Raw genomic sequence first — 16,628 nt, 5'->3', positions numbered from 1 at the left:
CATACCCCATTCACAAACCCCATCTCCAGGTATCTCTTCACTTCAGCAGCCTGCTGAAAATCTGGAAGAGTGTGGATTCCTACAAACATATAACCTTTGAAAATGCCATGGAACCATCTCAGAAAGTCTTACCAAGAATGTTTGCATGCTGCTCAGAAGAGCCCAGCCTTAGAGTATAACCACCCAGCTCCGGAAATTAATTTCCAGCTTTCCATCTTCCAAACTTTCCATTTTGTTCCTGACTTGCTGGGAGTCTGATTGAGTTATTTCAGAACACAACTGAGCAGCCAAGTCAGAAAACCTATTAACAATGTCAACAAGATGGAGCTGATTGGTTGCCCAGAACGGTTGACGCACAAACCCATAGAGATTAAAAAAAATCTGTCAAACTTAAATAAAAATTAAATAGTAACTTTAAAAGATCCTTTTTCCATCAGTTTCCAAAGGCAATTGGTAAATGTGACCACAACTGTGACCTTTATGAAACAGAGTTCTCTTGTTTCAAATGAAGCACAGTTTTTCCACCAGAGGTAAATGTAAGGGCTTTATATACAAACTTAAATCCTGACAGCTGAAGCATCTTTAGTACTGAAAGATGTGTGCTGGGGCAGTGACAAAGTTTGGGAGTTAGGACTTGGTAGGGAGAAATCTCTCAAAGGATTTCCAAGGCTTCCACCTACTGTTGATTTCTTTTCAGCAACACAGGAACAAGGATTATCTTTGTTACTGGTCAGATTTTACTGTCACAAACTGTCAGCATCAAAGCCTGGAAAAGCACCATCTGTCTCCAAAGGGATTATGATGCCTGCAGCAACCCTTCTCCCCAGAGCATCCCACAAACATGAGTGCTGTGAGGTTAGCTCAGACAGCAGGGCAGCTGAGGCTGGGTGAACGTGGTCCCTTGTGCAATGCAAATTGCCGATTGACCATCTTGAGATCTCTCCCATTTCACCAAGTTCTAGTGAGTGAGCCTTGTGACCAGTGGAAATACTCATCTGCCTTCCTGGGGACATCATGAAGGCTCTGGAGGGCTCTTTCCATGCACCAGTGAGAGCCTGCAGCAAAGGGGGCTGGTTTCTGAGCTGAGCAATCCAGGTTCAAAAGCAGGGCCGTGCTCATACCCAGGAGATCCCTCATGATGACAGGTTGCAGGCACCTCCACTGAGCAAGTGTGAACACAGGTCAGAGGGATGCCAGAGGCTCCCTATTTTGCTCATACATGAGGCTTTTCTCCTGTTAACAGTTATTCTCCTGCCACAAGCACAAAGCTGCAAGTCTTTGAGCAGGACAGGTTTTCCCCAGATCCCTTCTGTCATGGCCAGATCCGGCTTTGCCCATGTTATCCTCTGCTAGTTCTGCTTCCTGAGTGGTGACTGCAACAGAAAAGCAGCATGTCAAAAAAGCCAGAACACACTAGTGTGTGAATACAAATCCAGTGAAGAGACCTAAACCACAGCCTGATCTTTCACCCCCCCAGGTTCAGGGGCTGCTAAGGCAAAGTCTTCCAGGTCAGTGTGACTGCTGTGAGGGTGCAACGGAAGGCTGCATCCTTGGCAGTCCCCACATGTCCAGGCCAGGCTTCTTTGAAGCTTCATGCTTTGTTTTCTCTGCAAATAGACTAGAAATGATCTAACATGCTCCTATTCCATTGAGCTTAAGCAGCCTTTCTGCTTTTGCCATGTCAGGAAATAAAAGCCAGCCAGCAGCTTGGGTTTCTCGGCTGCTGAACACAGTCTGAGCTGTGTTAGCCATGGACAAGCCATAGTGGGCTACCACCCTGGACCACATCCAAGCTGTGACATTGCCAAGTGCCTGAGATCTGTAGAAATCTTTGAAAAATGGTGTCTCCCATGGGCCCATCACAAGCTGCTTTTCTTCTCAGTGAAAGCTGGTGTTGGAAAGGGACTTTGGATTCCTGAGAACAAGAAAAAACACAGAGGGTCAGGTCTTCACCCTCATGCAGGCACAGATCCCACCCTGCCTGTCCCCCACCCCTGCCCCTGCTGCTTCTGTCCCCATGGCTGGGTTTGGCAGTGGTAGAAGAGCCAAAGTTCATCTTGCTCACAACTGGGAAAAGCAAAGACCTTTTTTTTCCTTGCTTAAACACCAGAAACTGGACTTTGTGTGTTGCATTAAGAAATCACTCCCAGCAGCCAGTAAGTGCCTTACCTGTAGTATGTTTGTACATCTATAAGGAGTGGTTAGTCCCACTGGAGAGGTGTTTTTCCTTTAAATGGAGCATTATTCATCTCACCCAACACATCTTTGTTCATGTGTATTTTCTCAAAGATACAGATGATAAATTTGGACCATGGAAATGCTGCTTAGAAAGGTGAGTTCCCTTGAGCAGCTGGGACTGCAGCTAAACAATTTCTCTACAGGCTCTTAATGTGCCTGTTCCCCAAGGTCCTGTAAGCCTGATGGGCAAAGTCAGACTCTGCCTTCAGGAATTACTTTCCTTCAGTAGTTATTGTTGAGATCAGAAGCTTTCTCAGAAGAGACCTGTTTTGGGGAGGGAAGGTTGGGGTTTTTTATTTTCCCAGTATGGGATGTCACTATCTAGCTTGAATTTGGGAGGTTTGCCCTTCATCCCCTTCATTCCTGTGATTGTTTTGCCCCTGAATGCAACAGAGCACGCTTGTGTCTGCCCTGCCTGCATTGCATTTGGGGCTGGAGAGAGGGACCCCAAACTAAATACTGACCTTTCAGAGTCTGCAGAATACCTTGCACAAATCACAGAGAGCAGCTTTGACCAAAACAGTTTACTGCTTCTTTCATTCTTTTATTTTTTTCCCTTTTTTTTTCCCCCTTTCCTAAGCCAGCCTGACTTTTCCTAATGTGAAATACAGCTTCGCACCCTCGGTGCACGCTGGCTGGGAATGATGCTGGTGTTGATAGTGGTGTTTGAGTGAGCTGCTGGTCAGAGAAGTGAATGTTGTTTACTATTTATGTTGAGTGTGGCTTTAAAAAAATGAGAAAGGTCACTAGAAGGCTAATGAGCAAAAGGCTGTGTAGAACAAGCTGAGGACTTAAGGCTGTGTGAATCTGATCTGGAGCGAGTGGTTCTGTGTGTGAACGCTGTGAGTTAGGATACTTAGCCATTGGAGTTTTAACCTGCCTGGGAAGAGCATCCTTGCCTTCTTTAGAGTTGAAATAAAATCAGATCCATCCTCTGTCACAGTTACTCAGTCCCACTGGTGTCTGTGAGTACCAGCATTCCCCAGGCTTGTGGGCGACTCTGTGTATCAAGCACGGACACACAGAGCTGTCCCTGTTTGGAGATGGGGGAACACTCTATAGGGAATGATGGAGACCTTGTGGGATGTTCACATTTCTACTGCCAGATAAACTCTGCTCCCTGAGGATCACCCCATCACTCACAAACTGATCAGTTCTGAACATCTCCCCTAAAGCTCCCCCATAACCATTGTATTTTGTAAGCCTTGGGAGGCACTAATTCCTTTATGCTGGAATTTCCTAATGTGATGACCAAAGAAAATGAGCAAAGTATCCTACTGTGTGAATCGTGACCTGAAGATGGGGCTGAGAGGTGTTTGAAGGTTAGAGGAGGAGGAAGAGAAGAGATTACTGGTGGAAATGCATAAGGATGTGTCATATTTTTTTATTTTTGTAAGTCTGATTCTCTAAGTGCTTGTAAAGTACTTTACTGTTGTATATGTGGTGATGCAGTAGTTCACAATATCCTTTTATTTTTGTATATTCCCCCCTCCACAATAATCCCTTCCTGTTCAACTCATAGAGAGTAATTTAAGAAGACAAAATTTATATATCGTAATAAAATGCTCAAACTGTCATGCACATGGATCTGGAATTTCCTTCCTCTTCCTTATCCTTTACTTGGTCCCTAATGTCCCTTTTCCATCCAGAGGGAATGTTTCTGGTGTTCCCCTCCCTTGCCTGTGGGATCCAATCCAGCTTCCCATGGTCAGGAGGCTGTGGTTTGATGTGTAAAACCTGTCCTGTCACATATGCCCAGGGGAAGCTGAAAGAGCTCAGGAAAATGGCACAACACTCACTCACCCTTTCTTCACCCCGAATCTCCCTCCTCCTGCTCAGTCCTGTCCTCCACAGTTACCAAGCCCAGATATTCAATGCAGATCATTCCCCTCCCAGCTGTTCCACAGCTGTAAAGGGCAGGAAGAGCTGACACAACACTTATTTCTTACCCAGGTATCCCCATCCCAGTGCAGAACTGGGACCCCTGCTATGTCCTGGCGTTGCGAATCTTGAAGGCAGATGGGTTGCATCAGGGCTCAAACCCTGCCTAGCCCAGTTTAAAGCCTTTGCTGTGAGTGCCTCAGGCTCGCCAGCCAGCCTTTAGTAGAGCTCTCAGCTGTCTTCCAAGACCTAAGATGTCTGCAGGGAGAATCTGACACTAATCCTTATGGAAAAATCATACTGGATTTATAGGGATGAAGTCAATAGGCTTGGATGAAAATGGCTGTTAAACCCCAAGGAATGGAAAGGAGAAGGAAAGTTGTGTTACACAAGAGGCTTTGCTTCAGGTGCATGGGAAGTGCCTGTGTCCTCGCCCCAAGCTGTTGGACCCAAAGCACAGCTGAACTGCTCCTGGGATGAAGGGTGGGAGGCACGTTCGTGGCACAGGCACCTGAAGAAACAACAACATGGAGTAGGCAGGGGATGCATGGGCTGGGTGAGTCTAATGGCTGAAACCCAAATGCCAGATGAAGGACATGTGCCTCCACTCTGCTATTTCAATAAACCATAAGATGTGAGTGCTGTCCAAGGAAGATTCCTGAGGTGGCAGCTAAATCCTCAGCAGCAAAAAGCAGTATTAGATGCAGGATATGTGTTTTGGCAAGTGTGCTTGGATGAGCTAACCCCTAAGCTAGTGGCTTTTACTCTGCCATTTGGATGTTGTAAATTTAAGCAGATGATGCTTGGTATTAGTTTTGCTCCTGGGATATTTCAGAGAGTAATTGCTCATATCTCCAAGGGATTACAAGGTGCTGAAGTTATAATGGATGGACTTTGAATTTAGGCGCGATGCCTTCGCGAACAGAAGGAAAGGTTTAGGCTGGTTTTACAGACAGCAAGAATGCTGAGTATAAATTGCCAAAAGACCTCACCTAAAAGAACTTGCTGATAATGGGCAGCTACAAATTAAATAATAATAAAACCCCACATGTTGGGATCCCCATTCCACTCAACAAAGCAGAACTACAAGGGAACAACAGATGCCTTAAGCGAGTAGCATTCCACAGCTCTGCACAGTCAACAAACAATGGAGGGATGCACCAGAAAAAGAGCCTTACCTGGTACTGGAGCAGTAAAATCTTCCCTGTGCTGCCAAGTCATCAGCTTGAAACGACCATGTGCAAGACCTCGGGCTTGGTCTCTGCTCCGTATGCCCAGCGGGTGGCAATGTCACAGCCTGGACCCTCCAAGAGCTGCCATCCCAGGGTTATTGAACCCACATGAGATGCTCTGGATGTGGCTCTGTGACTTCCTTTTGTCCTGTGGTGACAATTCAGTACCTGAGGGGACACCTTGGCTTCAGCAGTCGTGACCCCACAGTGGCTGCATGCTTGGTCTGGTGGTGGGATGGTGGCTTCCCAGGCTGGCATTCCTGACTGCTCTCTGCAGTGTCTTCCCAGCTGTGGTAAGAAATACATTGAGTGCTGATTTTCAGCCCATTCCTTGGGGGAGCGATTCCCACCGCAGCTGCAGCCTCCGCAGTCACCCCGTAGCCTGGAAGAAGTGGAGCTTGGCCACACGGTTTTGCTACCACCTTGACCATGCCCAGCTCTCCTGCCTGCTTCTAAATCCCCTGGTCTGGTTACACAGGAGAGGACCAAGGACCTGCCCTGGGTCCCCTTCCCCTGGCGCTGTGCCTAGCCACAGTGGGAAGTGAATGCAGGAACGGCTTGTTCACAAGTAGGGTATAGGGTCTTGGAACTGCTTTTTGGGGGCGTAAGCTGGGAGTTTTATGAGCTCTATTTTCTGCTTCTAATAATGATGCTGGATCCAAACAGTTCCACGCCTCTGAGTCCAAGACGGACAGGGAGTTCACATCTCTGAGGACGAAAAACACTCCTCCTGCCAAGCTTTTGATTCCCACTGTATCCTTCCTACCCTGCAAACAGGCAGACAGCACATTTAGCATAAAAATATCCTATTCTCCAGCTAACAGCCTCCAGATTCCCCTCGAGCCTGGTGATTAGATGTTTCTCTGTACATAAACATTCAGCTCATCTCCCTGAGGCTCTTCCCGGCTCACAAGCACCTCCTGAGACCAGTGGCTATTTGCAGCTCCTTGAAATACAAATGGGATGGGGGGGTTCCATCCCAGCTGACTGCACCTCCCTGAGAGCACCTGGCCTGCACCCTGGCCACACAACCTCCCCCATCCCAGGCCACCAAGATGCACGTCACCTCCTGCATTGGAGAGCAAATGGCTCCCAGCACTCTGCCTGGGGCTGCGGGTGACGGTGTCAAGGGGCTGCCCAGACTGGGGAACCCGTGTTGGCACTGGGAGCATGTGGGATTTGCAGAGGGAGGGTGTAAAAACATGCCAAGTCCTGGGCAGTGGTGGAATGAAGGATGCACACACACACACACACACAGGGCTGCAGAAACAGTACCTTCCCCCAGGGCTTTACAGGGGAATCACCTGATTCTCCATAAACCAGCCAGAACCATCAATCCCTCATTTATCATTTGCAGTGTGAGCAATAAGGGCAGGAGAGGAGCAGGCCAGCAATAAATTAATTATAGATGTAGTGTTGAAATGGGCCCATTTCCTTCAAGTATTGCCCCACTTACTGATCGCAAACAGCCATCCGACCGATGCCTCATCTGAGTCCTCAAGCACTGGGTTATAAAGGACATAAGCCAACACCCTGCCTTGTGCTAGTGAGAGTCTGTTGGGTGTTTGTGTGGGAGGCCAGCTAGGAAAGCCCAGCAAATTAAAAAAAACAACCCAAACAACCAACCCCTCAGGCAATAAAAGCCTTTGTATTCTTCTTTGACTTCGTCCACTCACAGACGGGGTTTTTCTGTGCTTCCCATAGGGTTTGTTTGGGTTATTTTAGCACCTGAACTTCCAGGACACTGATTTGTAGGTGCTGAAGAGCACAGCTCAGCACCTGACACAGGGCACAGGTGCCAGAGCCGGCATCACCGGCACCTGTGGCTGGCTAGGTGATGACATCACCCAGTAGGGGACCCACTGACCTGCTGTGGCCAAGTAGGATGGCCTTGGAGGTGCAGAGATGGTGTTTTAGCTTCAGGTCCAGCTTCTAGTGCGGCATTATGGAGTGTCAGCATCTCAGGCCTCTTAAAGCATCCTTGGCTGGTTGAGCAGGGGCTTTACTCTGGAATATAGATTGAACCAGAGGAGATGTGGGAGAGGAGCTGAGCATCCTTACAGCTCTGGCCTGAGCTTGTTCTCAAAGCGAAGTGGAGGTGGAGTGGAGCAGGGAATGGCAGAGCAGCACGTGAGGCGCAGGGTACTTTGCTAATCACGGCACTTCTCTGCCTCTGGGTCTGCCCTTGAACTGAGCAGCTTGGGTCCTTTCTGAGTCCTGCAGGACCTGTAAACATTTTGGCAGCCCCGGCCCTCTGTGCGAGCCCCAGCCATAGCTGAAGCGCGCTGTTAATGAGCCACGTGCTTCGAAGACCTCCAGGCTTGGCACCGGCTCACGGGGACCCGCTGGAGTCCTGCTCCGTTCGCTGGCCGCGGGAGGCAGAGCCGCAGCCCAGCAGAGCCGCCTGCAAAGCGCCCAGCTCAGCACTTTCTGGGAAACCTTTGTTTGCAGAGGAGTGGCTGATTCAGGGGGAGGTCCCACCACTCTCCCCCCACCACTCGCCCCTGCAAAGGTCTCTCCCTCTATCTGCACTCGGAAGGGGGAAGGATAAAATAAAAACCCCTCCCATATATTTTTAAACACTGTCTGACGGTGAAAAGGAACATCTGGAGAGCAGCCCTGCCCCTCACACAGCGTCCTCCATCTCCACAGCTCAATATGAGACCCAACAGGAAACTGGTCCAGAAGGGACCTGTCAGCTCTGCGATGGGGCTGACTCTCCCCATGGGTTGGGGACAGTGGCCACTGACCAGGGGACGGCAGGTACTGAAGAGCCCCCGAGAAGTGGGTGACTGGCCAAAGCTAAACTCGCTGTTGGGACGTTTGTGGAGAGCAAAGGGAAGAGGGCTGCTGAGCCACAGGGCAACCCCTTATCCACACCTTGCCCACCTCCCACAGGCCCCCCAGGAAATGGGGTGCAGGAGAAACTCCCACTTCCTTCGAGCCTGTTTCCAACAAGGCTCTTCCAGCCAACATTAACACGCTTTGCTTTACTTCCCAGCATGGCCCAGGGCAAAAAGCAACATCTGGACATAATAAAATAGCTGCCCTCCCACACAAAGAGACCCAGGAGCAACCTCTGCTATTTGGTTTCCAACCTCTGCTGCTTGGTTTCTCCTTCACCAGTGGACAGAGGGTGCAGCTCCAGCCCAGGGGTTGTTGCTGGTCCGAAGGGGAGCAGGACACTCTGGCAGCCCACACGGACTGAATTTATCATGGTACCTTAAAAAATGTGTCCAGCGGGGTGAAGTTAGGTGGGTTTCACTTCTCAGGAGCCAGCAACACTTGAACTAATTGTGACTTCTCACCAGGGGGTGGAGATGGGGTGTTAGGACTCCTTCTTCCCTTGAACAGAATGGCGCTCCTTTTCTGTTCCAAAAACATGAAGGCTGGAGATGGCCCAAAGCCAAGGCCCAGGATTAACATCCCCATGGGGGAAAGCTCTGCTTTGGTCCAACTGGAACGAAGATCCAGACCTGGCACCTATCTTCAGGCTCCCTGTGTCTGACCTCTGGCAGCTGCTTCAATTTCTGGAAAGGGCTCAGCATGAAACAGCAGCAGAAAACACTCCTGGCTCTCTGGCAGTGCTGGGCCAGGATTTCATATCTACACTCGGGCCTTTTGCAAACAAACCCCCAAGTCACTGGAGCCCAAACCTTGTCAAGAGTCTGCGTCTCACCAGCCCCAAATCAGAGCCCATTGCATGGCACTCATGGACAGCTGCTCTGAGCAGAGTTTGAGGAACGTGCTGAGTGAGGATGTAGTGCCTTCAAGAGCAACCTTTTCATAGAATCATAGAGCAATCAAGGTTGGAAAAGACCTTCAAGATCATCAAGTCCAACCACCAGCCCTACAGCACTGTAACCTCTGAACTATCTCCTGAAGTGCCACATCTACCCAGTTTTTGAACAGCTCCAGGGATTCCAGGGTGATTCCACCACCTCCCTGGGCAGCCTGTTGTAACGCTTCAGTTTCTTTCAGTGAAGAAATCTTTCCTAATACCCATTCTGAACCTTCTCTGGTGCAATTTGAACCTGTTCCCTCTTGGCCTGTCTCTGGTTATCAGGGAGAAAAAGGCCATCAACCCGCCTCACTACACCCTCCTTTCAGGTACCTGTAGAGAGCAATAAGGCCTCCCCTCAGGCTCCTCTTCCCCAGGCTGAGCAGGCCCAGCTCCCTCAGCCTCTCCTCCTAAGGCCTGTTCTGGATGGTCTTGCTGTTTTTTGCTCTTTGTGAAGCCTTCTCCTGCCCCTGTGCCAGAGGAGCCCCCAGCAGCCCATGGAGCTGCCCTCTCCTGCAGGCACCGAGTTTCCTACACACACTGACCTGCACCATGCGCAGCGACTGATTCCGGCTGGCTTGGCCGGGCCTACCCGCCTGAGGGTGCGACCTCAGGCCGCAAGGCTTCTGCTTCTTCCCTGGGTTTCTTCAGACCCTGCTTGGGAGCACTGGTGGCTGCTGTGGCAATTAATAACAACTCCAAACACTCCATTGTTCCCGTGGCTGGGCCTTGCAGGTAGCACAGTCTGTGTTTCCTGTCCCCTGGCATCGCCTCAGCAATGCGACAGGGCCTCCCTGAGCTGAACATGCGTCTCGTCATCAAAGAGATTGCTAATGACTAATAAATATGAAAAGAAGTCGAGGGGGGGCAACAGAAATTTCTGGACCAAGATCAATCTTCACTGACAACTGGTGTTTTTTCTAAGTGAAAGTACCCTGCAGAGTTTAAACCAGCATCTGGCTTCAAAGCAGAGCGCTCTCCAGATGGAGTTTGCCGCCATTCCTGACACCCTGTGCTTCATCAGGTTACACACGTTTACAGCAAGGGACACCCCGATTATTCCCACTGCTCTCCTCAAAAATCAGGCTCGAAATAACGTGTAACCTCTTCTCTCCTCCCCTCCCACCCTATCCCTTCCCCCCCCCCCCCTCCCCTCCCCTCCTTTCTCTTCCCCTCTCTTCCCCTCTCCTCCCCTGTAGGTGGCAGAACAGATGCCTGGGTGGTTATTTCTGCCTGTTCTGCATTTACAAGAGTCGACAAGAGAGACTAGTCTCATCTCTCGAGGGTGGCCCCTGCTCGGCTGGGATTGGGACACCCACCCGCACCCCCCGAGACACCTCTGCTGCCGTGCCGGCAGGAGCGAGCCCATAGCACAGCCAGGCTGAAAGGCCAGAGCCCAACAGAGCCAGACCTGCAGCTCTGACCTCTCACAGCATGAGGATTTCACCTTCCAACGCCCTCCTGCAGCTCCTCAGCCCGGTGTCCATGCAGACACCCTCCCCACCACACCTTTTGCAGCAGCATTTTGGGACAAGCCCGGTGCCACCATGGGAAGGGACCTGCAGCCCACAGGGTCTGGCAGCATCCTGCACGCTGGGGGGCTGCCCAGGGTGTCCCTGCATCCCCCTGAGGTGATTCCTCCTTGCAAGGGCTAAGACAATGGCAGCCCTGGGCTGCAAAACTTCCAGGGCTTTGCTTTCAGGAGGAGTTCTGCAAAGGCATTTGTCTGTCTGTCTGTTTGTGCATAACCCACCAGCTCCCTGCACTTCACTAACACCGACACATCTCATGCAGACACTGCTCCAAACCTTCCCACTGGTGGCCAGTGATTTATTACCCCTCTGCTGCCTGGAGTCCTGACAAACGCTCATTTTGGTAATTACAGGAGGCCAAAAACGAGATGATAAATAAACCTGACAATTAATTCAGCTGTTACCCCCCCCCCCCCACACAGGTGACACTTGTTCCCATGCTTCTTACAAACCCAACTCTTCCCAGCAAGCCAGTAGAGCTCAGCCAGCCAAAACACCCCTGCCCAGTGCCTTTGAGTGCCCAAACGCTGATAAGATCCAGGCATCCCATCGAAAGCAGCTCTATTTTCCTTCCAAGCTACTCGCCAGCCTGAAATGTCTCATCTGCTGCCAAGATCAGCTCTTTAGCCCTCTGCATCATTATCAGAGAGCATATATAATTTCATGGCAAATCACAAGAGCTGATGAATGACTATTTGGATTGCGATTGTCAGGGGAGTATAAAACGCTTCCTGCTGTGAGGAGCCCGGGAATGGTTACTGGCTTTGCTGGCCAAAGGCACGTCAGACCCACTTGGCCGCTCGGATGAAGAGCTGGGGTCTGGTGTGCAGGGACCACGAGCTGCCTCCCCAGGGAGGGCGCAGGGCTGGGTGCCACCACCACCCAGGTGCCATAGTGAGGCACGTTCTGTACCCTTTTCTTTGCCATCCCACTCTGCTGGGTACCACATCTACATCCTCTGCCTTCCTGTCACACAGGGCACACGCAGGCTGCTGGGAGGGTGCTGAGGCCTGATGCTCCGAGGCACAGACAACCTCGGTCACAACCCCCTTCCTCCCTGTTCTAACTCAGCCTGGCCTAGTACAAAACCTTCCTCTTCCTTAAATCCCCCTAAAAACTGAATGTCAGCTCCTCACCAGGAGAAGGTCACAATGCTCCTGCTCCTCCTCATAGCCTCTGTCCAGGGCAAAGACATTGGGGACCATCTCTTGTCTTCCTTCTCTCCTTCAAACCCCCCCTCTGCCACTCAGTCAAAAAGACAGTCTGGATTGCTGATGCTGTTTTTTTATTGCTGGTTTTCAAAGCCATCTGCTTTTGTCCTGGTTCATTTTCATCTCCTTATGCAAGAGCTTTTCAAGGAGACCTAAAGTTTTCCATCATTAAATCATAAGTGTTGGCCTTGAATGTGGAGTTTTCCCACCTTCTGTTTCTTCAGCATCAGGGTGAATTATGGACCAGGGCTACTGCTGTCAGACCTTGTCGGCACTTAAACCCCGATGTGAGAGGCTGAACAGCTTGGCTTCTGTTTGGGCTATTTATTAACTTACTCTAATTGCCTTCAGAGCAGCAAAAGCCTTTCCAAGAAGGATTACAACAAAAACCTTTGGTCTCGGAGATCTTTAGAGATCTTCAAGAGCCAGCAGGCATCTACCTCATGCATCACCATGGGAGCTGGACGCTGGAGGAGTGTGTGGGGAGCAGAGGAGATGCGTTTGGTTGGTGTGGGTACGTACCTGCAGGGACTTCGGATGGTGTCTGAAAAATCCAGAGAGGACCCAAGGCCATCCTTCACCAGCACAGGGACAGGAACCTTGTGGACATCCCCTGGACAAACTGGTCATGCAGTGTTGAGGAGCCTTCCTTCAGGACTGGCAGCAGCTCAGACCAGGGTACCCCCATCCTGGCAGGAGGTAGGGGTCTGCCCCAGCAGAAACACTCAGGAAAAACATTGTTTGTGTAAAACCCATTTCTGAGCCCCAGGAAAGGCAGCAGAAGGCCCCCGGGTGCAACAGCAACTAATAGCCTTTCCATGGACTGAATTCCATACAGTCATCCAATTCATCCTCACGCAGAGCCACCCCCTCAGCTCACATCCCCCGTTCATCACTTACCCTGTAAAAGGCCACCACATCCACACAGATGCAGGGGTGGGATGGTGGGGATTTGGGGACCAACAGCTCCTGTCCCCCACCAAAGCCACCTGCACCCCGTGGGATGGATGTCAGAGGTAAAGCTATTTAGTCCCACAAATAGATACCAGTGCTTCCGTTTCGGGTCTTAATTAGGTGGTGGCTAATTAGCCTCCCCAATAGTTTCCCACAGGGCTTGTGAGGGATTAGCCACTACCAGAATATTGACGTTTTTTAAAATTCAATTTAAATTCCATTTTTAAACTCAATCACAGTTGAACAAAGTTTTCCTTGGCTGCTGGTCAAAGAGCAACGAAAGCCAAAGTGTCCTCCAGCATCAGCCCTGCTCGCTGCTGGCAGAGATGCCGGCATCACTTGTTTGGGGGTGTTTAGCTACAGGATTCCTGGTCCCACAGACATCCCTCAGTCCCCCAGTTTCCCCCACTCCCCCTCCCTGCTCCCCAGGCCTGGATGAAGCACCCAAAGAGCCGTGAGAAGCCGTTTCAGGAGGGTTCAAAGGGTTTTCAACGTTTCTGCTCCAAGGAGCCAACAGAAGGAGTCTGGGTGTGGGGATGGGGGATGAAGCCTGAGCAGTGGGATGCGTCTGGGCAGCGTTAGTGCTGCCAGGGAAGAATGGGGAGGGTTTGATTCCCGGAGAGCTGCAGGGAGGAAGGAGGTTGGTCACTGTAAAACAACAATTACTATAATAACATAGCAATTAAAAATTAAATAGAAATAAAAATGGAGAAGAGAAATCACTCAGCTGCTGCGTGGGATGCTTCATGCTGGTGGGATGCAGTAATGGAGAGGGAGAGGCACGTGCATCGCAAAGGGGAGAGGGAGGGGGCAGGTGAGTGATGCACGGCCCCATGTGGGGTCAGGGGGCTGCCCCGGGTCCTGTGAGACCTTGTCAGGCCCATGGGGAGAGGGATGAGGAATACTCCCAGCTCAGCACCACCACCACCACGCTGAAGCAGCTCTTGGGTGTCAGCCGTGTGCCAGGCCTACCAGCTGGCCCCACCAGCGCCAACCCCTCGTCCCGCTCGCACAAACAGACATGATGGAAACAAGAGGGCAAGAGGAACTTGGCTGTGGGGTTGGCACCCAGGGATGAGCCGAACGCGTCGCCCTCCAACCCACGGGCTGGTGACGCTGTTGGGGTGAATGGGGAGATCCACCCAGCCCCACTCCGGCCACAGCGGCGAGACGGTGGCTCCGCAGCACTGGGCTGGACTCCGTGGCCTTTCCCAATGTCTCACCGCCCAAGCCCGCGGCGAGGAACCTGAGCACAGCCCTGACACCTCCACGCTGTACGTACCACCTGTGGCAGAAACCGATGCTCCTGGCAGCTGCCCCCATGGTGGGAACTCATTTTGGGCGCATCTCACCTCTCTCTCCACATCTCAAACCCATGCCGGGGTCCCACCGGCGAGAGCCGCTGGCAGCTGCACTGGCAACCAGCACCTTCCTGTGCTCTGGAGACACCAGGGCAGCACAAGTATCACTACTCTGCCAAGTGGGATCTTTATTCTTTGTCATGGGGCTTTTTTCCTCATTATTTCCCCCCCCAAAAGATTAACGAGGCAGCTTTGAAGATGGGTCAGATTTGCCTTTTGGTTTTTTTTCCCCTTTTTTTTCCATTTTTTCCTTTTTTTTTTCAATTTTTCCGTTTTTTTTCTTTTTAATTTTTCTTTTTTTTCCCTTTTTTTCTCCCCACCCCAGCAAACTCTACCAGCAGCAATAACCTGGGAACGGAGAAACTTTCCACATAGCTTGTGCATTGGGGGGGGGGTGGTGGTGGTGGTGGTGGTGGGTATTTTTGGGCTTGTTTTTTCTTTTTTCAAAAATCAAAAGCACAACAGAAAAGACACAAACATCGATGGACATTCGAAACCTGTACATTGTAAAAAAAAAAAACCAAACCAAACCAAAAAATAAACCAACAACAACAATTCCCCCCCCCCCAAAACCGAACGATAAACACCATCGTTTCTCTTGCTTGGAAATCAGAATCAACCTGGGAACCGATGGGGAGAGGGATGGGGGGGAAAGAAAGATCCATTGGGAAGGTGACGGCGCCGACCTCGCGTATGGGATACGAGGGCTGTGGGGGGGCTGCTTCTTGCACACACCCCCCCCCCAAGCAGCCAGAGAGGCAGAAAGTCTGTGCCGAGCTCTGGGTTCCTTTAGCGTATAGAATGCAAAGCATTTAATACATTATTATTATTATTATTATTAGGTGTTGGTATTTCTTTTTGGCCTCCCCCCCCCCCCCCAAATCCCCCCCTTTCCCAGAGCGAGAAAGCAGAAGTGAATGAAAAAAAAAAAAAGTCTAATATTTTTTTTTGTTCTTTAACCATGTAACTGCAGATATGAGGAGCCAACATCATGGAATGAAAAAAAACCCCCAACGTAAAGCAGAGCGTCCGCGTGGATCACAAAAATACAATAAAAACTGGGGGGGGGATCCTTTGTTTTTTCATGTTTTTTCTCTTTTTCTTCCTTTTTTTTTTTCCTTTAACATTTCCTGCAAACTCCCTGCCCCGCTCTGCCCCCTGTACCCCCACCAGCTCGGAGGGTTCTGGAGAAATCCCCTTTTTACAACCAACAAACAATATCTGCTGAGTCAGCAAAACTGCGTGTAAAGGGAGGGGGTGGTAGGGAAAAAGGGGGGGGGGGGGGAAGAGGGGTGTAACCATGGCAAGATTAATTGTTTTTTGTTTAAACTAAGTTCATACATTCTCCCACCTCCCAGATAACTCCGATGGCTCGGCGTTACCTTGGGTTTTTCCATGGAAAACCCTTCCATACAATGGACAAACACAGCCAAGCCCGTGCGTAAGAACAGACCCTCTTTCCCAGCGGTAACACTGTGGTTCAAGTCCTTCCTCGCGGAAAATAATCGACATTAATTTGCCGAAGGTATCAAAAATATACCCTGTAGACCAATACAATTTACAATTTGCCTTTTCTCGCCCTTCAGAAAACAATGCACTTAAAGCAACCCAGCCCCTCTGTGGGCAGCCAGCCCAGGGCTGGGGGGGGGGTTGGGGAGCGGGGGGGAACATCCCTGTCTGCTCTGATTTAAGCCCGGGATCGTGTCCGCTGAAGGGACTGGGATTTTTTTTGTTTCTTTTTTTTGTGTTTTATGGTTGTTTTTTTTAAGAAATAGCTCTTCTTCTACCCCCCACCCCCATCCCCACCCGCTCATCTCGTCCCATCCACTGCCAAAGCACATCCAGACCGCTCCAGGGGCTGGTAACATCTTCCAACGATGGGTCGCCGGCCCTCAGATCAGCTCCAGGGGGGCCCCCCACACACCAAATCGGGGCAGTTCCGGACTATTTCACTTCTTTTTGTTTGTTTTTGTTATCTTTTTTTTTCCTTTAACCTGTTCAGAGTTTTTGCCTTTCTGCGGCACAGCCCCACAGGTGGGATGCTGGGGGTGGGGGAGTGGTGGTTTAGGGGGGTGTGTGTATGGGGGAAGCATCCCACAGCCCCTCAACTTGACTCCATGGGAACGCGCCGGCAGAGCGTCCGAGCGCACGTGGCCCCCGGGATGCACATTTGGGGTGCGTGGCCACTCACAGTCCCTCGAGGGGTCACCTCCAAGCAAGGCTGCCAAGATCAAAGATGGGTTCCTTGGGTTTTGTCTCGTTAAGGCTTTTTTCTTCTTTTCTTTGTTTCTTTTCCCCCAGACCGAAGAGGATGCAGAAATTTCCAGATGTTGAGAAAGGGGAAAAAAAAAACCAACCCAAACCCAAACCCAACCCTCCCCCCCAAAAACAAACAAAAAAATAATAAAACCACCTCATCCCCCCCCCAAATTGGCTGG

This window comes from Gallinula chloropus (genome assembly GCF_964237585.1).
Source record: "Gallinula chloropus genome assembly, chromosome: 17".
Lineage (NCBI taxonomy): Eukaryota > Metazoa > Chordata > Aves > Gruiformes > Rallidae > Gallinula > Gallinula chloropus.
The sequence above is the reverse complement of the archived record's forward strand: the minus strand, read 5'-3'. Positions refer to the sequence as shown.